This window comes from Crocuta crocuta, unplaced genomic scaffold (genome assembly GCF_008692635.1).
Source record: "Crocuta crocuta isolate KB4526 unplaced genomic scaffold, BGI_CrCroc_1.0 scaffold263, whole genome shotgun sequence".
Classification (NCBI taxonomy): domain Eukaryota; kingdom Metazoa; phylum Chordata; class Mammalia; order Carnivora; family Hyaenidae; genus Crocuta; species Crocuta crocuta.
The window spans coordinates 889,190-916,627 of NW_027529541.1; the positions used below are offsets into that span (position 1 = coordinate 889,190).

Consider the following 27,438-nt stretch of genomic DNA (forward strand, 5'->3'; position numbering starts at 1 on the left):
CCTACAGGCTGTGGAATAGTAAGGCCTGATGGAGAGAATCGATAGGAAGAGGTATGTGAGGGCTAATAAGATTGAGAAGGCCAAATTAGGAAGAAGGAAAGAAAACAGGGGAAAAACCGATGGTCAAGGGATAGCCCAAGTGTGAACACAAGTATGTTTAGACTGAGCACAATATGGGTTTGCATTCTACTTATAAATTCAATATTAAGTTTTAGAAAAAGAATAACCTCCTACCGAAACACTTCAAAATTACAGGACATCAACAAGACCATCCCAATATGAGTCATTCTGGGCCCCTCTTCCACTAGAATTTTACATAGTTAATAAACACTGTTTGTATGATTTACTATCCTTTTGTGATAACATTGCAGAAGAAGCATTTATGGCATCTCATAAAACTTTTTATAAACATTACTTTTAATAACTATATAAAATCCTGTATAATGTTTGACAAGATAGTTTTTCTATAGTTGACTTTTATTTCTTTGAAAAACCTTCATTATTTGAAGACTGGCAGTCTTTTGATCTGTCAACTTGGCTTGGCAACCATCTCCAGTTACTCATTGCACACTAACCTAGAGGTGCTGTGAAGGTATTTTGTGGATGTGATTAAAGTCCATAATCAGTTGACAGTCAGGGAGAATATCCTGTATATAAATCAGGGTGGGCCTGACATAATCAATTGATAGGTCTGAAAACAGAGCTGAAGCTTCCCCTCTGGGGCAGCCACATTGCCTGTGCTCAGGGTTCCTGACAATCTGCCCTACAGATCTCAGACTTGCCTGGCCAGCCTCTGCAATTATAGAGATCAGTTTCTTGCAATATCTCTTAATAGCTACATCCTTCTTCTACTTTAATGGCTGAAGCTTGACTGATACAGGGGGGAAGTTCTATGTTTTAGAAACAATATTGCCACAGAATGTAATTTAAAGTGGAAAATAAATGCTACCAAGAGAAGCTCCTCAGCCTACAGAATGAATGGAGTGCATAGAAAAACAGCAACAAAAGCCTGGAAATTTGAATTCTGTCAGAAATAACTATAAGTACTAGATTTGAAATGTCAAAGGAACAGAAGTGCCAAGGTGATTGCTAACCACACTAACCTAGCCTTGTTTTGTGGGTGATGAGGGGAGAGTGAGAAACAGGGGGACAAGGAAACAAGTTATAACTGAGGGATATAAACAAATTCTTCAAATTCAGAGTGTCAGAGTACCAAGAGCAGTGATTTGCCTCCGGAATTCTCAAGCCTGGATAACAGTGTAGCCATGCTGATGTGCAAATTCAGTTGGAAAGCTTCCACACCCATCTGCAACTAGACCACGCAGATTCCCTTTCTCCTCTCATGCAAGGTTCCTATTTCTGATGAAAAACAGAACATTTTGCCCCTGAAAATGCAAATAAACTTACCCCCACAGAGGCACCTGCTCACAAGTGATAAATGGAGGCCTTGAAGTGTTTCCTCTAGTGAATTACATATTAGAATTACACTTTCTATTTCAGGGAACTTCGCATTCTCACCTATTACCTTGTTCAACATTTGCTGCTTCTGGCTGCAGAAACTGATTAGGAAGCAAGACCAATTGGAGATTTGCAATGATACTGTATTGACTTTTTTTCTTTTTTTTTTCTCCCCCACCCCTTCTTAATAAGGGAGACATAGCCAGCAGACAAATGTGTAGACAGTAGCACTGTCTATTTGACTGTAGTTAGGGTCAGCTCTCGTTTTCTCTATTTCATAGTAGCAACCCATGAATACTCCACACTTCTCAGTTACCCTCAGCTAAAACACATTGGGTGTTACTCATTTTAAAAGCACGAGGAAAAAGAAGCAACACTAGGCTGTAGGGATCTTGCTCTTTGTTTGCTATCCCTTATAGGCCACCAGAAAGAATTTTCCAGGACAGGTATCATTATAGACAAGGACAGTGAGGCTGTAAAAATTAAATGTAATATCCAAGGCAGAAACAGGATTTTATCTGAAGCCTGCTCTCTTCTTGTTCTACTGTGCTGCCACTGTAAGTAATATGTGTATCCTCTAAAAGTCACATTGAAATGAATTCCCATTTTAATAAATATACTTGTGGACTATCTACTGAAAATAATTATCTACATAATATCATATGTATTGGCTTTACCCATCCCGCTTTCCATTTTGTTTTCTTTTTAAATTTGAGGAAGATATAAAAGAATCTTTCCTTCCTCTCTATTAGTTGTACCTCCTAGGGTTTGATAAATACAGGTAAAGAGATCGTTCACTGATGCTAAGTGAACGTGGTGCCCACAGCTTGCATGTGCTTGTGTACCATCTACAGAGAAGTAATTTCCTACCAGTAAGGATAGTTTGGTTAGATCGATGACACAGTCATAACTTACTTATACCAAATCATTCTCTATGTAAATAACTCTTCTCTGTCTGCTCCTCCTCCCACAATCCCAAGAAAAAAATTCAAAAATATCTAAAAAGAACAACAAATGATGAGTATAAAAGACAATTTTAGAAATGACTATATGAATAGTCTTCTAATCTCATTATTTGATTAATAGTCTGCAGAATATGAGAAATCCCATCTACTTATACTCAGCAGGTCTGCATAAAGATCAAAAGAGTACATATCAGGAAACCTCTTTATTTAAAAAAAAAAAGTGTTAGCTCAATAGAGATAAGATGTGAACAGATAATCATAATGAAATGTTGACATGTAAACATATTTTGCATATAATTAATGCAAGTCTAAATATCTGGCTTATCTACATGCATGTTAAACTCAGTATGTACTTGGCTTTTACTTATAGATATGATATACACATCATATACACATCATTTAGTGTAAGAAACAATTGAAAGAACTATTTTGCATTTTGATGTTTTTGAAATCTAGTTTCTATTTCAAACATTTAATTTCTGTTATGTGATGAACAAAAGCTCCTCTACAGAAAATATACTTTTGTTTTCTTTGTTCAAAAGTGTGTTTCACTTAGCCATAGAGTTCTGAGCTCTCAATTGCCTTTGTTTTTTGTTTTGACTTTTGTTCTGACTGTGAGCAGATGAAAAGAGAACAGGAGGGGTGTAAAGCCCTCTTTGATACCTGAAGGATTCCTAAGGGTTCTTTTATTTGTTGATAGCTGGGATTTTCTCATTTACATCATTTCAGAGAACAAACCATGTAGCTGCCATATCATATCTGTGTCTGGATAACCTTTTGCGCTAGACTGCTGTGTATGGATTAACTCATGATGGTTATTGACTCAGACTTCTTACAGCATTCCTCTGAGCAGAAGGCAAAAATCAGACACTTCCATTTCTTCTACAAACAGCAAGTATCCAGGCCAATTTCTAGAGTCACTAGGTTTTGATTATATTAAGAAATCTGTACATTTTGTTTCCTGAAGTAAAATTCTGAATTACTAATAGTTCAGAAGTTAGGTTGAAGGTATACTGTAACTCAAGATAGCTTTCTAGCTAAGCAGGACAGTACAATTATTAGGAGAAGGTTTAAAGCCCTTTCAAAGGTTTAAGTCTTCTGATACAGTGGAAAACCTACAATTCGCATATAAACAATTGGTACAATTATAATTTTTTCCTTTCAAGAAAGCAAATTAATGACTCCTAAGTGGTGTTTTAGTCTAATTTTAACATTGGTTTGTGTTTGATTGTGGCAAAGCATAACTTGAATATTTTTAATTCTGATCTTTTTCATTTAGTGTATTGTCCCCTACCCCCACCCTGCCCTGCTCCATCCGAGTCTCTAAACGAAAAAAGAGGAAAACCATGTCACAGAAATGTAGTGAATTTGCAGCTCCAATCTCAAATCTCACACCTTGGAAGGCCCCAATGTGCTGTTCATTTCACAGTGCTATGCGAAAAACTTCTTGAATGAAATATAGAAACTGAATTTTAAGACATGTTACAGTCAGAGCAGTAGAACACCTCTCTACTAACAAATGGATGGTACTGAGTTTCATAAAGCAGGATTTATTTAAGAAAATACTACTGGATGCTAAGCATGACCCTGTTTCACATATAAAGATGGCATAGGGTACTGACCTTGATTATTATTATCCCTTGACAGTTTTAAGCCTCCAAAGATCTTAATCAAACATGTGACATTTTAGGCAAGTTGTGTAGGAGTTAGAGTGCTGTCTCTGCTGTCAGAATATAAAGGTTTGAATCTCAAATCTATTACTTTCTATTTGACCTTGGGAAGGTTACAAACCTTTCCTAAGCCTCAGTTATTGTGCCTGTAAAATGATACTATGAATCTCACTGAAGGAACTATTCTGAAGATAAAAAGAGAAAATGAATTTAAATCTTTAGCATAACCCCTGGCTCACTGTAATTATTTAAAAAGGGTTAGCATGCATTCATCCTACTAACCAAGTGATAAAAATTAAATCAATTGCAGATAAAGTCAATTTCTTGTTTCTAATACATGCAAATCAATTTGAAGAGAGACAAACTTCATTGTAATTATAGATTATTACATTAATGATACTCATTATGCAGCAATAGAAACTGACCAGAAAATTTTTATCAGAAGTAGGTCTCTGATGTAATAGAAATTTAAAAAAGATGTAATACTGGCTTTGGTGCTGGATAGTGAGTAGAAAAGGCTAAGCAAGTGTCAAGTATGCTGTTGGTGAAGTTTGGGAGAATGGTAGACAAAATGTTAGCGGAGGCTAGAAAAGAAGTGAAAAAATTGTTATCGGAGGCTGAAAAGAATGGTGATCTGTGTTTTTAGCAATGAAACAATTGACAAAGCCATATCCTGTGCTTACTTGGTAACCATAAAATGTGCTTAATGAGCTTGGGAATCTAAGACTTCTAGGCTCAATATTGTAAATTTTTTTTAACTGCATGTATTAAAATACAAGAAGGGAAATCTGAACTAAGGCAGAATTTTTCAATTTATATGTAGCATTGAGGGTAAATATAAAGGGCACGGGATGCAATTGATTCAAAAAGAAAAACATTTCCTTCAGTCTCTCCCACCAGTTAAGATTCTCAAAATGGACTCACAGTAAGGATTAAGTCAAGTGTAGCTTTAAGATCTTTTGTTAATACTGTAGAAATCTTATGGAGGTACTAACTAGACCTCTTCAGTTACACAAAATGATTTCTAAGAATCTTAAAGACTTTATTAACACTCTACCCAAAATAGAGAGAGGTTTATGTCAGAAATTATTGTAGATATGGCTTTTGAAATATGGAATAAACAACAGTCACAACAAACATATGAAGTACACAATACTTTTAAGGGAGTACTATCAGATTGAATTAAAATGGGCAGAAGGTGTTAAAAATGAAAAGATGCCTACGCCTACAGTTTCCTCTGACCATCAAGCAGGTGAGAAGATACTCAGCTTCAAATACTGCTAATTTCTGGGGCACCTGGGTGGCTCAGTCAGTTAAGCTTCTGACTTCGGCTCAGGTCATGATCTCACAGTTCGTGGGTTTGGCTCGTGTCGGGCTCTGTGCTCACAGCTCAGAGCCTGAAGCCTGTTTTGGATTCTGTGTCTCCCTCTCTCTCTGACCCTCCCCTGCTCACTCTGTCTCTCTCTCAGAAATAAATAAAACATTAACAAAATCAAATGTTGCTAATTTCTTATGGAAAAAACGTCTATCTTAGCACACATACAAGAAACAAATTTGAGAATCACACTGTGGTGGCCACAAGGATATCAACACACATGATGGAGCAAAGTCTGATGATTACATGTCTGGCCTTTCCAGTTGTCACTATGTGAACAAAAAGATTATACTTTTACACAGTGAGTAAAGATCACATGGAAAGAGATCTCAATTATTCCAGCCATCCCAACTAATCCAGTCTTTAACCAGATTTGCCAGATGAATGCAGTCGCAGGAGTAAAGCCAGGCGAGATCAGCAGAAGGAACTTTTTCCTAAACCATAGCATGAAGAAAACAACCTGTTTTGGGTCTAATCCTCTAAAGGATGAGTGAATATGCAACATAGGAAACCAATGTAATCACTAATGCCATAAATTCTAACACTAGTGACCTACACACAGATTCATGTCATTAGCTGCAAAGATTTTAGAATAAAAAGAACAATCCAAGTTCTTAAAAGAAAAAAAGAAAACACTGAAAAGAAAGAAAAACGGGAAGAAAAAGGTAAAAACTCATTCCTTTGTTACTCAGTAGTTTGATTGCTACAAGTAACCCATGTAGCCTCTTCTCTTTTTGTTGCAGATCATTTTTTCTCATCTAAGGAGTGATAAAACATGTTCTACTCATTTAACATTTTTCTCATTTGAGGATTAAATGAGATAGTATATATGAACCACTCTGAAAAATAGAAAATCTACAGATTTCAGATGTTTGTAAATGTAGATAATAAGAATTTCATTATTGGGAACATATTTTAAGCACTTAGGTTAGTGCATTGTTCCCTAGAATATATCTTGTTTGAAATGTAACGAGTTTTTGTTACTGATAATGCAAGCGGATAAATTTTTTTGAATTTTTCCAATAGTAATCAATTTGGAAACTTATACCTTTATGTTTCAAATAGAACGAGAAAGACTCTTGATCCATATTTCTGAAATTCTAAGGCTCACAACTCAAGGCATGTATACCTTCTCATTTGAATTGTGATAAAGAAATCAGTCCACCCATAATCAGTGGAAATTTATATCACGTTCTAAAAGTTAAAAATCTCAACTAAGAGATCTGTAATACTTTATTTCCCCGGCAAAACTTATAACCCCTTAATAGATCACAACTATTTTCCTAGAAAAATACTATGAGTTCTTTCAAATGTTTATTATCAGTAATACCTTTCAAATAACCTCTCGAAATAGATTGACAACTACAAGATCCAATTCTCCTCTACTGCTTTTTATCACAATATTGAATCTTTCCTACTTGAATATTACTAGGCCCTTCTACCTCTAGTGAGAACAGGAAAAATCTTGGAGAAGGTCTAGTGTATATTTGGGTGTAAGAGAAACCCAATCCCCCTCCCAGAGCAAAGGCCATTAACCTTTCTTCTTTCTTGCAATCTAGTTCTTAGAAATGGCAACGATTTTTCACCCTTCCCCTTCTTTTTCCGTCTCCCTCTGTTTATCCCTCCTCTTCTTCTTTCAGTTATCCTCCTCTTCCTCTTTCTTCTTTTTAGTATTCTGGACTTGTGTTCCTTTTTTTCCTTCACAATTAGAATGCAAATAAACTCCATCAATATGTTCACAGATCATATGTTTCAGAACTTGAGCGATATTGGGTGTCAAAAAGACTGGAATCTACTCACTCTTCTCCGTTATATAAGAACTTTAGGAATGACTAAAGGCAAAGGGCAAGGTGAACGAGATTATAGTACAAAGTAGATAGGCTAGATAAAGCCACTGAAGAATGTTGGTTTAGGAATAACATAATATTACAAAGACTTAACCACCTGCACTGCATACCACTGCATGTACATGGTGATGGTCTTTTCTTCCTTTCTTCTTTATTTAGATGCCATTTCATCAACAATTATTTCTACATATATTTGGCAGAAGACCCTATTTATCAGCATTTCAAAGATTAAAGTCAATTACCATTTCTCACAAATATTGATTACTTTTCTTGTTAGATAAGTAAGCTATGATGACACATGTCCCCTACTTAAGTCAAAATATAGGGGGTACAATGGGGGAAAAACAAATGCCCAGCTCTAAAACTTAACTCATGCATTATAAACATTGCCTAAAACAAAATTTTATTTTCTTTGCCAAGGATAAGTAATTTTACTAGGGATTAAATCATAATAGTGAATACTCTGTGGAATGCTCTTTAGTAATTAGAAAAGAAAGAATCTTTTCATTTATTCTGAGAACAATCATAGCTAACATTTATGTTCTAGGGGCCATCTGAACCACATATATACACCATCCTTTCCAATTTCCCCTAGCACGCTAGGAAGTAGATATGACATTCTCCTCATTTTACAAAAAGTGAAATGAGGCTCAGAGAGATTGCAAATTTTGTGCAACTTGGAAAGTGAAACTAAGAATCTTGTACACTAGATTCTAAATGCTTGATCTTAACCATATCCATGATGATGAGAGTAGTTGCTGTCTAACATATGCATTTGAAAAGTTTTAAAAAATATTTATTTATTTTTGAGACAGAGAGCATGGGCAGGGGAGGGGCAGAGAGAGAGAGGGAGACACAGAATCTGAAGCAGGCTCCAGGCTCTCAGCTGTCAGCACTGAGCCCGATGTATTGCTTGAACCCATGAACTGTGAGATCATGACCTAGTACAAGTCTGACATTTAACCAACTAAGCCACTCAGGCTCCTCTAACATAAAAAAATCTAAATTATTATAGTGCTTTGTAGCAAGTGAGTTTTGCCATCTTTTAAATTAAGTTGTAAAATTGCAACCAAAGTCATTCTAAGTGCCTAACCTAATTTTAAAAACATTAAGCTTAAATTCTATTTTAATTATTATGCCTTATATATGGAAATTATTCTACCAAACTCGAAAAGCAATTTATTATCATATAAAAATTAAAGTTTTGAATTGTTAAAGTTTTCTTTAACTTTTTGTTTGCATGTTATATACACATACACACACACCTTAACCCAAGTATTGTTTTAAAAATTATTGTCTAAATTAAGTTAATGTTTTTGGGGAAGTTCACAATATAATATTGGACTATAGGGATATGTAAGTATTCAAAAGTAGATTTCCATATTTACAAATACAATGAAAATAAGTAATAGATACATCTGTGAATATTTGGTAAATTATTCCAAGAAATGTTAATTTGAAGGGAAATATATAGTATAACTCAATGAAAGGCAAGCAAAGGGGGGGGGGAATCACTCTCCTTTGTTGAAATGCTAACTACTCCGATCTTCTGATATTTGCTATATTACTTGGAATTGGTGAAATTACAGTAATCCCTATAGTGCCCCTGTGTCACACCTCCCCCATGCCTGTCCTTCCTTACCTTCTACCCTGCATTATTTATAAACTGTTTATCCCACTAGATATAAAGCTCCTTTTCTGACACAGATGACGTAAGGCCAATTCTTTTTATTCCCATCCTTCTTCACACCAAAGAAAACACTGTGTAAGAGCAGATTCAATTTTTAATGGGGGGATAGATGCTTTAATCTGAGGCTTTTTTAAAAGATTATAAAATTGGAGAAGACGAATTGAATATCAAAAGGAAATAATAAATGCTTTTAAAAATAGCTTATGTAATAGACTGAATAGTCACAGCATGCCAAAATTAATTTGCAATACATGCATGCATCTGTGATGAAAAGGTTTTAGAAGCACTGAAGTGCTCCTAATCTCAGTAGCCAGGTGGCAGGAGTAGAATGGGTGGGCAGCCACTCAGGAAGCTCATGGTAAAAGCTATTTACCAACTAGGATAGAAGGAGTTTAATATTTTAACAAATGGCATGACTGTATCAATCCTACCAGTGAATATCACTCTGAGTACATAATGTGCTTTCTGAATCCCTAAGAGCCTTCTAAATGATTACAGTTAGAACTAAATTGTCTAAAGGATCATTCCATCTAGCTTAATCTTTTATTGACTGTTTGTCTTTTAAAATAGTATTAAAAGAAACATTACAAATATCAAAACATTTGAATTACAATGTGCATTGCATTAATTTTAGCATGTTGGCCAACTCATACCATGTGGATTTCATGTATTCTATTCACAATATCCAAAGGATAGCTCACTGAAGTTCTATTTGAGAAGCGGCAATGCTGCTCATAAGCAGAATGAAAATTGTCAATAGAATTAATTGCAAATTAGTTTCTCAATTCTTTCCCATATTTTCACTCTTTTGAGTAACCAATAGACAATCTTAAAGAACATAAACTTGCAATAATGTAAAATATAAATAAAATAAACTCTTGTTCACTTCACACCCGTATCAGCTTTAATAAGGGTCTACTCAAATTAAAATAAATTGCAATTATTTATGGTGTTACCTCTATTAAGCTCTGTATGAATAATAGGGACATTCGCTCAAAAAGTTTGGCATTCAGTGAGGAAAAGGAAAGTCAAATGCACTTAAATCTAAAGTCCGAAGCAAATGTGAAGAAAGAAGAGATATCAGAAGGTAACATATGACTCATTGAGAAATCAAAAGGACATAGATTAAAAAAGTCGGCACGTATTCAATGATATAGAAGTAGAACATCAGAAGCCAAAAGTATGAATGGAAATCAAATGTCAGAAACCACTTAAAAACATTAATCAGAGGGTTTCCAGGAAAAAAAAATGGTAAGTTGGGCTTAACTTTCTAACCTTCCCCTACTCTGTTAAAAGACTTCTGAAGAAGCCCAAGGGAATATAAGATAAAAAAGAACCATTCCCATGACTGAATCTTCCAGAATTTTGCTTGGATATTAGATTCTATGAGATAAGATTGAAAGAAGATACGAGAAATCCCTCTCAAGTCATCCTTTCTGTAATTTCAATGATAATGAGAAAAACATAAATTATGAAAACAAGAGGAAAATACTAAAGATAGAAAACAATGACTATGATGTTAATCAAAAGAAAGCAGAGTGGGAAAGGAACTCAATGAAACTTGGATGTTGATATAGGGAAAGATCAAAACATAGGAAAATCACAGAGAATTAAAATATTCACAAGCAATAAAATCAGAGCCATCCATGGAGACGTAGAATATATGATTTAGTGCACAAGTGTGATGACCCCGCTAGTCATAGATGGACCTTCTAAGAGAGATTATTTGATCAGGAAGACAGAAAAGAGAAATCTAATATATGGCCATTAGGCTTCCTGAAGAAGAGAACAAATAAATTATAAACATGCAATAATGAAAAATATAATAATATGAAACATTCCAGAGTGGAAGGAAGATTTGTTTTATCATCTATCCTGAAATATTAGGAAAGGAGGCCCACAGCAATGAAACAAAGTTCCTAATATTCAGAAGGTTTCAGTGGTGACCAAAAAACCTAGAGATTCGAGGGTGTGTGGATGGTGGTGGTGGGCACATCAAACAAAATGAGAAGATTAAAATGAACAACTCAAGAGTTGTAACATTATAGTATAAATGTCTAATAATGAGTGCTGTAATACTTGGTGATAGAATTTAGTATGTGAAATTTGTTCGTAAAACAATCCTAAATTCATATTTCATTTTCATTAAAAAATTTATTCCATTTCATTAAAAAATGTAATGTGAAATGATGAACATTCATACACAGAGTCAAATATCACAGATTTAACAACAAAGCAATAAAAATGTATATATTTGCTGAAAAGTGGTGCTTTTTACTACAATGTTTAGAAGTTAACTTTAAATTTATAAAATCATAGGGAGCCTGGGTGGCTCAGTTAGTTATGTGTCTGACTTTGGCTCAGGTCATGATCTCACAGTACATGAGTTTGAGCCCTGCGTCTGGCTCTGCACTGACTGCTTAGAGCCTGGAGCCTGCTTCAGATTCTGTTTCCCTCTCTCTCTGCCCCTCCCCCATTTGCCTTCTGTCTGTCACTCTCTCAAAAATACATATTCAAAAAATAATAAATTTATAAAATATTTAAAATTTTTAAACATTTTTTTTTTTTTGAGAGAGAGAGAGAGAGAGAGAAAGAGACAGAGAGAGAGCAAATGGGAGAGGGGCAGAGAGGGAAACAGAAGATCTGAAGCAGGCTTGGCCCTATAAGCACACAGCTCAATGTGGGGCTCAAACCAATGAACCATGAGATCATGACCTGAACTAAAATCAAGAGTCAGCTGCTTAACTGACTGAGCCACCCAGGCATCCCATTAAATTTATAAAATCTTATAGGTGATAAATATAAGTATATAAACCAGGATGTGGGGCGTCTGGGTGGCTCAGTTGGTTATGCTTCCGACTTCAGCTCAGGACATGATCTCATGGTTCATGGGTTCGCCCTGTCCAGCTCTGTGCTGACAGCTAGCTCAGAACCTGGAGCCTGTTTCCGATTCTGTGTCCCCTCTCTCTGAACCTCCCCTGCTTGTGCCGTCTCTCTCTCTCTCACTCAGAAATAAATAAAACATTAAAAAAACTTTTTAACAAAATAAAAAATAAAACAGGATGTATACTTTTCAGTTCACAGAGGATAAAAAGACATATGAGTCCACATATCAAAAACATTTTTAAAAAAGGAAACAACCAACAAAAATGAATCCTTGATAATGAACAATTTGATATGCTATGAAAATAAAATCAGATGAGTCAAATGTCACTATTTAAAAAAATGACATTATTCCCTTGCTGTAAAGTCCCAAAAGATGTTTTCTAGGCACACGACTGTTTGAAATCTTTAAAATTTTGATCAGTTATACCCAAATATCTATCAGAAAACTTGTACTAATAAACATGCCTGTCAGCAATTTTATAAACTATTCTTGCCACTCTGTCAAACCTCAGACACCATCCAGATTCTAATATTGCTACTTTCTTATGTGACATCTCTCTCAATTTACAATTTGTTGATACCTATTGATGTAAATATTTTGAGAGATTTATTAGACCATGGTATTCATTTCTTCCTCTATAAATAAACTATTAATGCTCTTTGACCGTAAATATTGGGATGTTTGTTTTTTCTCCAGATATGAGTGTAGTTTATATTATGTAGAATAGAGATGTATAAAATATCATTCTTTTTCTGTTTTATTGCATTGCAAAGTATGTATTTCTAAGTTTGCCATTGACTTTGAATTTTATAGTATTCATTGACATGCAAGTTTTTTTCAATTTTTATGTAGCTAAATCTACTATACCACTAGGTTATCATTTCTTCCATTAAGGATAGACTTTCAAATGCTTTCACCACTTGGAGATCGAATAAATATTTTCTTATAGCTGTTCTATGGTTTTATATCTTTATTTAGTTATTCAGTCAACACAAAATTTATTTTGCTATAATATCTGAGGTAGTTATTTAACTTCCTTTTCCAAGTAGATATTGATTATCTTAGGCCATTTATTTGTTTATACCCTAATCTCCATCTGGTTAGCACTATATATTGTTATAGCAGAAGGCATTGGGAAGAACATAATTTACTATAGATCATGGATTATGCAGGGGCAGAACATATTACACAGCCCCAAGGTTTAGTCCTCAACTTCTCTTTAATGTATGTTTGTATCAGTGATCACATGTAGTCCATGGTTTTAAACATCATATGTTTGATGATCCCCAAATGAATGTCTCCAGATAATACCATACTCTTTCCTAACTCTCTCCTTATGTGTATGTAAATTAATATATTATATTTATTTATCAAAAATAAATTTAGAGCTATTTTTATCTGCCTCCACGACCTTTCTACTGGAACATCTATCTCATTCTCTCCTCCTCCATATCAGTTGTATCTCTTTACTTCCAGTTGTTCAAGCCCCAAACCTTAGCATGATTATCAACTGCTCAATCTTCTATACCTCACATCTTATACTCCAGCAAACCCAAAGACTCTTTAAAGATCTCGAGAACCTGGATCTCTTTGTACTTTCTCTACAGTAACTGCCCAAGTGCAAACCACAGTTGTATTCGGCCTAGAATATTGCATTTGGCTCTTAATGCAGAGCCTCTTTCCTTCCACCATTGTACTTTCTCCCCAACTCTGCAGTACTTTTCCTCACAGAACCCAAAGTGAAAGTTTTGAAACATAAGTCAGATTGATACTGTATCTTCTCTTCCAAAGTTTCTAACAGCATCCCATCTTAATGAGTAAAGTCCAAATTTCCTAGTATGACCCAGCATGTTTGAGATCAGTCCTTCCCTAGCGTCATCAGCCATCATTCCATTGGTCTTCTCACTATCTATCCTTCTAAGACTGCAGGGTCTTAGTTACCACTTCCTCTGTGAAGTTTTTTCCTTAAGCCAAGTAGCTACTCCTCCATTTACTTCAAATCTCTGCTCAAATTTCACCATATCAGAGAAGTCAGGCTAATCGTCCCTTATAAAATAGTACACTCTCCCCCACAATCCTGTCTCATTTCACTATTATTGCCTTCATTTTTTTTGTTATTGTTGTTGGTTTTTTTTTCCCATAGCACTTACCACCAGGTTATTACATATTCATTTCATTGCTCATTTCCTTCTCCTTTTACTAGATTGTAAGGTCTGTGAACACACAGACTCAGTTTTGTTCACGTGGCCATATGCAACAGCAAAAACTGGAACAAAGTAGTTCAATATATTTGTTGAATGAATAAATAAATGATTGAATAAATGAAGGACAACCTGATTCACTAAGATTTGTTTAATCCTATTTTGTCCCATTTCTTTTTTAAGATGTATGCCCTTTTGGAGAAGGTTGGTGATTATTATGTGTGTTTTATTGTCACATACTCAAGTGTTATTCCTTATTATGTGTTAAAGGGCTACGTTAGAACCTTCTTACCTGTTTAATTATTTTAAAGCTTCTTTGTTTTAGAGGGTGGAAAATTTTTTTCTGATTTATGAATAGTATTTGTTTATAGTAATTATGTTTCAATAATGATACACTTGAAAATATTCATTTTTCACCAGTTTTGTCATATTGATATTCTGGGAATTTTATACAAGGTTACTTTCTTGCTGGGTTCTAATTGCCTGTTATACTATAGAACATGTTTCTACTAATTGTACTAAAAGTAGTCCACCTATTACACATTTTATGCTTAATAATATGTTCAGATCCCTAACAGAACAGCATACAAAGGATAAGGAAGAAATATCTTTTGAGAGAACCACAATCTATGGTTACCTGGTGTTTTTAAGTTGAAAAGTAACTGAAAGCTGTAACAGAAATAATGTCTTTTAGAAAGAAGGGCTTTAAATTTCAGCTACAATGAAAGAACAATAATTTCAGGAAGCAATATAAGTTGTAATCTATTCAGTATTTAAAACTCATATTTTCTAAATAAGATCATTGTCACATACATTTATTATTTTAAATGGGCTCTCTCAAGAAAGCATTGAATTTATATTTATGAAGACATTTATTGCACACTAAATGCCAAATAAAGATTATAAAAAATATCTTTATTGAAGTCTAACAGCAATGAAAGACATTTTCCATTAGTAGTATAATTAGGTCATAATTATGTAAGCAATAAATGCATAATTAGTTTTTTTATTCTTAATATATTAATATTGTATACAATATTGGCCACAGAGATGTAAATAATATTGACAAATTAAATCACCATTTCCCTGTATACTGAATATCAATTTAATTGAATGAACAGATCTTTTTAAAATATGGGGAAGTTTAAAAATTCTTCCACCAGAATTCTACATAGAACTCTTATTCTTTGTAGATCTGAAGAAACATTTTCCCATATTTGAGTAGGTGGGTGTGGAGGATAATATCTAGGCTATGCAAATCAACATTATAGATAGGCCTTATAATCTTTTTCATTTGCTCCTCAGTTCATTTCAAATATTAAAAGGGCTCTTTAGTTGTATACTACAAAGCCCACTTATTGTTTGTCTCTCAAAATGTAATAATGTCTCATTAAGTGGATAAATACCTCCCTCTAAAAATAACCAACTTATAAAATATGAGATGGATTTTTTAAATGTTAAATGAAGACTTAACCTACAAATGTTCAGATCATCACAGTTTATATTTTCCTTACTTTGGGGGCTACTAGTAAGCAAAGGACTAGCATGCCTAAGGTTGAAACTGTAACACAATCAATATTTCAAGATTATTTTAAAATAGAAAGTATGTTTACTATACTTTTGTTAGTGATAATTAAAACCTGGAAAGAATGAAAGTGTCCTATTATAGCAAATATATATTATTATTATATATCCTATAATACTATATTATAAAACTTTAAAAATAAGGATTTCAAAGCATTTTTAAAATTTGGGAAAATGTTCATTATGAAATCTTTTCCTTATACTTTTTTAAAAATCAAAGAAAGAGAGGTGCCTGGGTGGGTTAGTCATTAAGCTTCTGACTCTTGGTTTCAGCTCAGGTCATGATGTCACAGTTCATGGGACTGAGTCCTCTGTTGAGCTCTGCACTGACAGCAAGGAACCTGAGTGGGGTTCTCTCTCTCTTCTCCTTCTGCCCCTCCCCTGCTCGTGTGAACACTCCCTCCCTCTCTCTCTCTGTCTCTCTCTGTATCTCTCTCCCTCTCCAAATAAATAAACTTAAAAAATAAATAAAACACAGAAAATATATTCAGAACTTAATGAAATATTATTAAGTGACCATCCTTGTCATGGTAACCCAGATCAAAAATAGAATGCTGCCAGTCCCCAGAAGTCTTGTCTAAGACTTCACAATTCAGTCATGACTCCCTCCTTCCCTGCAAAATTGAGTGCTCTCCTGACATCCATCGCAATTCCTTTCTTTTTGAGTTTGTCTAGTTTTAAAATCAAAGTATACTTCCTTACACATCCAGTGTTTAATTCTGTTCAATTATTTAAAATGTGATGTGTCTTTTAATTCACCATTTAAATCTGCAAATTTTCACATTATCTTTTACTTTTCTTTTACTATTTATGAGCATACCATTCTGGGGCATTTGGGCCTCCCACAATCTAGATTTTGCTGATTTCATAATCATGGGGCCGTTCCACATTTGTGTTCTGTTTTTCCTGAGAATGGGCAGCTGAATCTAGAGGCTTGATTAGGCTGTTTTTAATCACTGTCAAGGCTACAGATGATGCTCTCTTTCTTCAGGAAGTGTATTATGTCTACTTGCTTGACGATGTTCAGAACTGCTGATATTCAATGTCTGGAATCATTAACTTTTTGAGGGTTGCAAAATGGTGATATTCTAATTCTAACTTTCTTTATGAGTTGGAATAACCCTATAAAGAAAAGCTTTTATTCTTCTACTATTAGGGTGCCAAGTGTTATAGTTCATATAGTAAAGACAGGATAAGGATAGGATTTCTTTCCCTATTATTCATTATTTTTTAAAAAAATCAGTTCCTTTTTGTCCTCGAAAGGTAACTAGGCTTTTTCTTCTTGTTTTTGTTTTTTTAAATAAGCTTTTTAGTTTGAGGTAATGGTAGATTCATATGCAATTTTAAGAAATAATACAGAGAAGCCCCATGTATGCTGATGCAGTTTCTTCCAATGGTGTCATCTTGCAATACTACAATGCAATATTACAAGTGGTTTATTGATATCCATAGAGTCAAGATAGAAAACATGTCCATCACCACAAGAGTACTTGTTTCACTTTTAAAGCTCCATTCACTTCTCTCACACTTCTAGCCTCTCTATAAGCTCAGTCAGCAATCTGTTCATCATTTCTATAATTTGTCATATCAAGAATTTCACAAAAATGAAATCATATAATAAGTAATCTTTTGGAATTGACCTTTTTCATTCAGCATAATTCTTTGGACAAAGAGGTTGTTGTGTGTATCAACAGTCCATTTCCTTTTATTTCCGAATAGTATCCCATATTATGGATGTACAATTTAACACTTCACCTGTTGAAGAACATCTGAGTTGATTCCAGTTTTTAGGTTTACAAAGTCGTTATGTAAAAAAAAATATTCCCCAACTACTAAATATGTAGAGTCAGTCTTATAAAATCAAAGTGCATTTTTATTAACTTTTAAAGCACTTTAGAATTTTAATGAATATTAGGTATTACAATTCATATTCTGTTGGTGAAAAAAAACAATATACTCTATTTTTAAAATTAGACTTATTTTGAGATAATTGTAGACTCATATGCAGTTGTAACAAATAATACAGAGATCTAGTGTACTATTTTTCCAGCTCCCTCCAGTGGTATATTTGAACAAAGACATGAAAAGAATGTGTCCAGGTTTTATGTAACATACATCTTTATTTTTCTGGATAAAACCCTAAAAGTACAATTGGTGAGTTGTATGGTAGTTGCATGTATAGATGTTTAAGAACTGTCAAACTGTTTTCTGGCATAGTTGTACCATTTTACACTACCATCCATAATGTGAGAGATTCAGTTTCTCCATATCCTCACCAGCATTTTGTGTTGTCACTAATTGTAATTTTAGCCATTCTCATAGATATGAAGTAACATTTCGCTGGAATTTTAGTTTGCATTTCCCTAATAGCAAATGATATTGAATATATTTCATGTGCATATTTGTAATCTGTGTGTCTTCTGTGGTGAAATGCCTCTAATATTTTCCTTGTGATCTAATTGGGTTGTTTGCTCTTTTACTGTTGAATTTTAAGAGTTCTTTATATATTCCAGATACTAGTCGTTTGTCAAATATATGGTATATTCAAAAAATATTTGAATATTTTATCTCCTACTCTGTGGCTTGTTCTTCCATTCCCTTAATAAGGCACTTTACAGGCAAAGGTTTAATTATCATAAGATCTAATTTGTTCATTGTTTCTTTTATAGATCATGTTTTTGTGTCAAGCCTACGTTTTTGTCTACACTTCTTTTCAAAGGACTCTTTGTTTCATTCATTTTTTCCATTTTTTCTGTCTTCAACTTTATTGATTTCTGCTTCTATTTATTTTCTATTTATTTATTTTTTTAATTTTTCCTTTTTGGAACAAAAGGGAACAGTTTATTGTATAGAAATTATTCTTTGATAAAGATAAAAAAATTCAAAAGAAGTCACTCTTAACTTCTACCTCTTGATTTTTATCTATAAAAGAAAGAGCAACACTGACTGCAGTTTCAAAATATATATGAGTTCTTACAAGATAGGACTCCAACGTATCTGTGTTCTCTGTGTACAACTAAATCTTTAGTAGGCCATTACACTATTCCATCAGGAAACTGGAGACCATAAGTGTGAGTCCAATGCTGCCTTTCTTTCAGTATGAAATGCAATCCTTTTACACACACACACACACACACACACTTTCACAAAATACAAAATTTGTATTTGTTACAATTGGTGAAATTACATATTACATCGACAAACAGTAATCATCCAAAGTCTATATTTTACACTAGGATTTATTCTTGGTGTTGTAAATTTGATGAGTCTGAACAAATGTACAGTAATATATCCATCATTATAGTATCATACAGATATTTTTTTAATGTACTAAAAATTCTCTGTGTTCTGATTATTCATCACTGGCCCCAAATCCTTGTAGGAACCACTAATCTTTTTTTTTTTTTTTTGTCTCCATAATTTTGTGTTTTCCAGAATGCCTGTTCCAGAATTTTGGAATCGTAATGCATGTAGTTTTTTAAGTTTTGGCTTCTTTCACTTATTAATATTCATTAAAGCTTCCTCCATGTCTTTTCATAGTTTAGTGGCTTATTTCTTTTTAGCACTAACTAGTATTTCATTGCCTAGATATACCACAGTTTATTTATGCATTCACCTACCAAAGGACATCTTTGTTCCTTCCAAGTTTTGTCAATTATAAATCGAGCTAGTCACTACCACTGTATGGTGGTGGAAGTCCTAACTCTCCTCTGGTCTCTTCTGATATGATGCCAGCTGGGAGGGAGAAGGTAATCTAATTATTGTTGAGTAAGAGTGTAAGTCCATATTGCCTACATGATCTCCATTGCCACTGTGGTCTAGAGGGCCTTGTTACCCACTGACAGTGAAATCCTGGGTCCATACTTTACTTTCTTTGACACCACTCTGCTGGGGCTGTTGATGTGTCTCATTACAGATATGAAAAGGTAGAAGTCTAACCTCCCCCACTCAGCTGTTGCTGCAGCTATTATTTTTATTTCTTTAAAAAAAGAAACTTCTAAGAAAATGGCATAGTTCTATTTTGCCCTATCGTTTCTAGTAATTACAACTAAAAACAATGGACATTATCTATAAAACAAATGTAAGATGACTTTAGAAACTGGAAAGAAGAAGGCACATCAGCTACAGAATTTGGATTCAAGGAATAATGTGATGAGTTCCTTGAGCTTCTTTTTGCCTCTTATATCCCAAACTTAAAGGTGAAGAAGCTGTTAACTCAGAAATGCCAATATGCACAAAAGAAAATAAAAGCCTTAGTAAAATCAGCTCTTTCTAGCCATGGAACCAGGAAAGGGACAATTTAGGAAAACATAAGACCTTTATAAAATAAACACTCTATGGTATCCAACCACAGAAAAAAAAACATACATTGGATTTATCCTTTCCTCTCTTCAGGATTTGCTTCTTTATTTAAAATGTCTTAGCTTTTTTCTTCATCTTCTCTTGAAAAATTAAACATTTTAATTTCTTTTTATCTTGCATTTCTCTTAAGGCATTATTTGTTGGATTTATTTGCTTTTGTGTCCCTCCAGTTTCATCTATATTTCTTAAGTGGTTTTTTTGTTTTGAACTCTAATGCTTTTCTGAGTATTGCCTAATTTCTTTTGGTTTTTCTAACTCTGACTTATGTTGTTATTTCGTGTTGTATGTGTCTGTGTCTGCATAGAGCCTGATGCGGGGTTCGAACTCATGAACAGCGAGATCATGACCTGAGCTGAAGTCGGACACTCAACTGACTGAGCCACCCAGGCACCCCACTTATGTATTTTTGAGTAAAGTGGTCACATGATGTTACATTTGTTTCAGGCATACCCCATAGTAATAACGTATTACTATTTTATTAAAACACATATTACTAACATAGCATAGTAATAACAACTGCACATTAAGCTATGCTCATCATATGTGTAGCTACTCTCTGTTACCACGCAATGCTATTACAACCCCATTGACTATTTTCTCTATGCTGGCCTTTTTATTCCTGTGACTTATTCATTCTATAACTGGAAGCTGGAATCTCTCACTCTTGTTATATATTTTCATCTAAATGTTTTGAGATCATTTGGAATAGGAGGTTTTAGTACTGTCTGGTTTTGTGGGCTGATCTGTTATGTGGAGATTTGGGAAGATTCTTCAACTTTTAAGAGGGAAGAGTGGCCAGGATATGTTTTCTAACATATCAATATTTTCTCCTCTACTACTTTTCAGTAGCATTCAAGAATATGGAAGCTCACTTTCTGAGCCTTCCTGGCTCTCCTCTAACCTCACTTTTATCTGGAACTCTCTTTTCTTCATTTCTATTTTCCTTGTCCTGCTCAATTATCCCTCTCTCGCATAGCTAATTTCACCAAGGGAAAAAAGAGAAAGATTAGCATAGGAATCATTCCCATCCTGACAGATCTTTTCCTGAGAGAAGAATTATCTGCGAGATGAAGGCAAATGCAGGGTAGGGTTTCAGTGGGTATGGAAGAGATGGCGAATTTTCTTTTTTTACAAAATATGGAAAAACCCAGCATTATCAGAATTAGTATGTTACCTTATACATTTGTGGAAATAAAAAAGAATCCTGCAATAAGAATATTTCACAAAATAATTTAAATATATTTTAACACATCAAAATTCAAAGCCATAGGAATCAAAAAAACACTTTGAAGTATGAAGCAAGAAAAGAGAATGAGAATGTATGGATTATCTTTCAGGCTAACAGTAGGAAAAGAATTTCAATTTCCTCAATATTTCACAATGGAGGTGAACAACACTGCATATATTATGCATGGTTCAGGGTTATAATAAATTGAAGGAAAGGGGTTTTTGTCTAAGAGCAAGACTGTAAAGGATTAGGAGCCACTTCACAGTGAATGTGAGGTGACATTAACAGAAAGCAGAGTGGTCTAAAAAAATCAACTCCAATTTTGGTACGTTTTTTCCCAGAATGGAAAATTGTGGTTTTGAAACGTTGAAAGCATCAAACTAAAATGGAATTCATAGCTTCATATATGAAGGGGTAGTAACTTGGCACCTGAAAATTTCATGAGTTTTAGATATATTCAAAAATTTTAAAGGAATTGGCTTATTTTTCTAAAAAAAATATTTTTTAGAAATTTTAAAGTAGGTTATATATTAGAAAACTGGAGATAAAAAGTAATTTTTAAACAATTAAAAGTATAAATTCTGGAACCAAACAGAATATCCAGCTCTAGCAAAAGCTTAAATTGCATTATAAGATTGAGTATCTCTAATCTTAGTAAAAAGTGCAAAGATTGAACAAGTGGGTATACATTTGGTTAAAATCGGATAAGTAAATCTAAATAATTTACTTTTCTGATGAGATTACTGGACTGACAGACCCTACAAAAATGCCAAGTACACCATGTCTTGATTTTACCCAAGTTTGACAAAGTCTGATTTGTTAATTTTGTGGAAATAGGCATATACCTATTTTGTAAGATTTTGCAGGATTTGTAAGATTTTGTAGAGTCATAGCAAGTTCAATAATTATATCTAAATGGAGTTGATTAATAACTTTGTAGCATTTTAAAGGGTGGTGTGAAGTGTCTTTTTATTAACGATTTCAAAGAAATTATAGAAGCAAAGTTTATCAGAATTTCAGTTGATAGAAGGTAAACTGATAGTTCACATAATTAACATTTAATAAATGTTAGCATACTAATGTGTTCTTCCAGAAACGGGAAAATAAAAGTTAATAGTATAAACATTAAAATTCAAAACAGCACGGATAGGGAATAGGAGAGACCTAGCATCCAAAAGAGATTTTAGGTGAGCAAGAACTTGATAAGAATCAATATTATAATCCAGATTTTAGGGGGCGCCTGGGTGGCTTAGTCGGTTAAGCGTCCGACTTTCGCTTAGGTCATGATCTCACGGTTCGTGGGTTCGAGCCCCGTGTCGGGCTCTGTGCTGACTGCCAGCTCAGAGCCTGGAGCCTGTTTCAGAGTCTGTATCTCCCTCTCTCTCTGACCCTCCCCTGTTCACGCTGTCTCTCTCTATCCTAGAAATAAATAAAAATATTAAAAAAAAAATCCAGATTTTAGAACTGACTATTGATAGTGTCCAGTAATGAGAGAGAGCCAGCACCATAGACTCCACTGGCTACATACATTCTGTGACATTATGTTTAGATTAGGTGTATGTCAAAAAAGGGATTACAAAAGCTACGTACCCAAAGAAAACAACCAAAATAGCGAGGTTCTGAATACCATGCAATACAAGAAATGGTTGGCAGGAATACCTTGGTGCTATTTAACACATTTGGATATAGCAGGTGGTATATGCCATGGTCCAGAAAAGAGGTTGGCAAACACAAACACATCAATGGGCTCAATCCAACTGTTCTGTAAAGTTTTCTTGAAATACAATCGCTCCTATTTGTTTATGTATTGTCTACAGCTGATATTATACTACAATGGCAGAGTTCAGTTACTACTGGGACCACGTGACCCACATAGCCTAAACCATTTACTTTCTGGTCCTTCACAGAAAATTATTTGCCAAATCGTTGGATACGAAAAAAAGAATAATGGGATATATGATTGCTATATTCAAGTATGTATGTTTGAAGACTATATATTTAAAAATGGATTCATTTACTTCAAAATCCATACATACTGGATATACCTGCTAGGTATCAGAATGGTGATCAATGCTGTGATTCCTCTGAGGTCTCTGTGGAAGAGGGTCTGTTTGCTGTGAATAAAAGATGAATGGGTCAGGTAGAAACTCTGCTTTCATAGAGTCAACATCCTGACAGGTGACATCTATTATTAAATAATTACATAATCAAGCATGATTTTTGTAAGTTTTATTAAGGCAAAATAGAAAGTGCTAAAACAAGCACATATTTCATTTATTCAAAGACACCTTTTTCCACTTACATTTATAACATCTATGAAATAGAAATATATGTTTCAGACAATGATGTCACACTATAAAATGGTATATGATTGGGGGAGTTATAGGTTGGTTGGAAAATGATAACTGGGAAGTTTTTCCATAAAAGTAATATTTGAGCTGAACAAATAAGATTTTCATTACCCAGGAGGCCAAAGTAGAATGACAGTAGATTTAGGTAGAGTTAGAATTAGCTGAGGAATTGTATCAAAACTTTGAGAACTAGTGGTAGTTGATTTATATTTTCTTCCTTGTCTTATCTTGACACATTCAGGGGAAAGATGCATGCCAGTGATGCCTAGGACTATTGACTTTACATTCTACAGGAACAAACTCTAGTAAAAATTATAATTACACATATAAAGGATATTATCAATTGTCAGAGGTAAATTAATGTTAGCAATTAATTTTAAATAGTTTTGTGTAGAAGATGGCTTATCTAAAAAACTCAAAGAACTTTTAAACAATGAAATATTAATGAAACTTAACCTTTCCATAGTCATTACTATGTCAAGATCTGTTACAAGTGCTTAAGAGATACACTTTTTAGGTGGCTTTCTCATGACCACCTGAAGTGAGTGGTGGGTCTGAATGGTACCTAGGTTGCCTGACTTCAGAAGTTACACTCTTCAGTGCTCTGTTGTACTGCCTCTAAAACAGGAACTATTCCCAAATAAAATGAGCTAGACCCAGATCCCATCGCTGTCAATAATTAAGCATAGCATGAGCTTTATCTTCCAGAATTACCTGAGAAAAGATCTTGTCATTGAGTAGTTTGATTTTATGAACATGGTGATCAGCTCTAAGACACTTTCATTCTATAAGGGGGTAGTCATTTTTCATTGTCACACATTGCGAACTGTAACTAGTAAACCTATCCTCTTATTTGTTACAGCTGCATTTTTATTCTTTCTCTGATGAGCTTTAGTATCTTCTTTTTGGTTTTGTGTTAAATCAACCTGTTCTATTTTTAAAGCAAACAGATTCTACATAGTGCTTAAAAAAATGACTGACTATCCCACATTTTCATGCTGTGTTCTATAAATTATCATGAAGAGGATTAGGATATTTTATGGTTCCAGTAACTATCACTTTTACTTTTAATTGTTTGCTTGGCATTTAGTGGTTCTGTCAAAAAATTATCTCAGGGTTCCCGAACAATTATATTTCAGGGCTTAAGAGTACCCAGGTGCTCTGATTTAGTGAAAAGATAACGTGGAATATGCCAAGCATATTAACAATTTACCTTTCCTAAGCAATGTGGTATTAAGTACTAGAGAACAAGAAACCAAAGATATATATATATATACATATATATGTATATATATATATATCCTTGTTTTCTTGTTCTCTAGTACTTAATACCACATTGCTTAGGAAAGGTAAATTGTTAATATGCTTGGCATATTCCACGTTATCTNCCATAGATTGTTTTTGTTAATATATGTATATATATGTGTTATATATGTATATATATATATGTTATATATGTGTATATATATACATATATATGTATATATATATATACCTCAGAAACTTCTACAAAGATTGCAACATACATGTATACTTGTGTATACACACATACATATGTGTATAAATGTGTGTGTGTGTGTGTGTGTGTGTGTGTGTGTGTGTGTGTCTCTTCCCATTGAGGAGGAAGGAGAAAGAAATGGGAGGGCTACTAACTTTATATCAGTGCTATAAATTCTAGGGATATTCGTATTTTCCACATCCAACCATAAGTCCAAGGCACTTCTCAAAATTAACTTTGGAGTGCTTTATCTTAAAAAAAAATTCATATGTCACTACTCCTTTTCATTATTATGGATAATTGAGAGTTGACTGTATTAGAAAGGGGCCATGTGCTCTGAATTCTTTATTATGACTGAAGCAGTGTTTTCTTAATAGTCTGAATAAGTCTGAAAGTAAATGATCACCAGGGGTTTTAAAAGTGAGTTTCTATATCATTGTGCTCATATGCATTTTTTAAGACTGTTCATACCTTGCAATATTTGCTTACTATGCCACTGTTTATAAAACCTGTCTATTTTAATGTTTTAAGCGCAATTTTGGCCCTTCTGTAATTTCCCAAAATTATATTTTGTTTTCTTACAGACACTGCATCTTTCCTTTAGGTATAATGCTTTAGGAAAATACTACCTTGTGGGTGCCTGGGTGGCTCAGTCGGTTAAGTGTCCAACTTTGACTCAGGTCATGATCTCATGGTTAGTGGGTTGAGCCCCGGGTTGGGCTCTGTGCTGACAGCAAGCTCAGAGCTTGGAGCTTGTTTCAGATTCTGTGTCTCCCTCTCTCTCTGACCCTGCCCTACTCATGCTGTCTTTCTCGATTAGAAATAAATAAAAATATTAAAACAAGAAAGAAAATACTACCTTGTAAAATAAAGATGATTTTTTAATTTGTACCAGAAAAAAACCCAAAAACACATATTTACATGTGTAAACATGTAAGTTAATCTCCATCTCATGCCCTTTCCCTTCCATAAACCCCAGAATCATACAGAAATATTAAAAAGAATATAAAACTAATAAAATGCACCATGAACCTTACTCTCTCTTACGCAAAAAGTATGCCTATTTATTTTTAAATGTTTATTTTATTATTTATTTTGAGAGAGAGAGAGAGCCTGAGAGCATGCACCAGCAGGGGAGGGACAGAGCCAGAGGGAGAGAGAGAATCCCAAACAGGCTTCACGCTAGTGCAGACTCTCACACGGGAGCTTGATCCCAGGAACCGTGAGACCATGACCTGAACCAAAATTAGGAGTCCAGTGCTCAACCGAGTCACAAGTCACGCAGGCACCCATCAAAAAGTATGAATGTATTTTTTATTTATTTATTTTTAAATGTTTATTTATTTTTTTGAAAGATAGAGATAGAGTGTGATTTGGGGAGGGGTAGAAAGAGAGGGAGACACAGAAGCCGAAGCAGGCTCCAGGCTTTGAGCTGTCAGTACAGAGTGATGCAAGGCTTGAACTCACAGACTGTGAGATCATGACCTGAGCTGAGGTCCACCGCCCAACTGACTGAGCCACCCAGGTGCCCCCCAAAATATAAATATTTTAAAGTGCTCCAAACACACATGAAGGAAATACATACATACAACAGGTTCATTACACTAGTAATGTCAGAAATATCTTTCATTTGTGATTAAAAACAGTAACAATATACAATAATAAAATTAACACCAGAATTACAAAGAAAGAAAGAGAGAAAGAAAGACAGAAAGAAAGAGAAATAAGGAAGGAAGGAATGAAGGAAGGAAAGAAAGAAAAAGACAGAAGGAAGGAAGGAAGGAAGAAAGGAAAAGAAAGAAAGAAAGAAAGAAAGAAAGAAAGAAAGAAAGAAAGAAAGAAAGAAAGAAAGAAAGAGAAAGAAGGAAAGAAAGAGGAAAGAAAAGAAGGAATGAGGGAAGGAAGGAAGGAAAGAGAGAGAGAGAAAGAAGGAAAAGACAAAAAAGGAAGACAAAAAGTGCCCACAAAAAAAGACATAGGACATATAAATGGTATATTCTCAAGATGAAATACAAGGTACGAATTAAAAATAATTTTCATAAAACCATCTACCAACCTGAAAAAATGATCTTGATTTAATTTTAGGTTACAGAAGTAAGTAATTAAGCAGTATAGGTAGTAGGAAAACTGAATATTTAAGAAAAAAATAAATATGAACATAGAGAATACTCAGATTATTTTTAAATCATTAGGGAAATTTTCAAAGTTTTAAATCTATTCTTTTTGTCTTTGTGTCTTTCTACATTGTGTTTGTGTGTGTCTACACATATTCATATATATATATGAATTTATATATATATATAAAATGAATGAATGACTATA

General features: G+C 34.0%; 1 protein-coding gene across 1 annotated transcript in view; it reads right to left on the bottom strand.

Moving 5' to 3' along the window:
- LRRTM4 (leucine rich repeat transmembrane neuronal 4) overlaps window positions 1–27,438 on the bottom strand; it is a 699,153-nt gene that overhangs the window by 246,143 nt on the left and 425,572 nt on the right. The window lies entirely within an intron of this gene.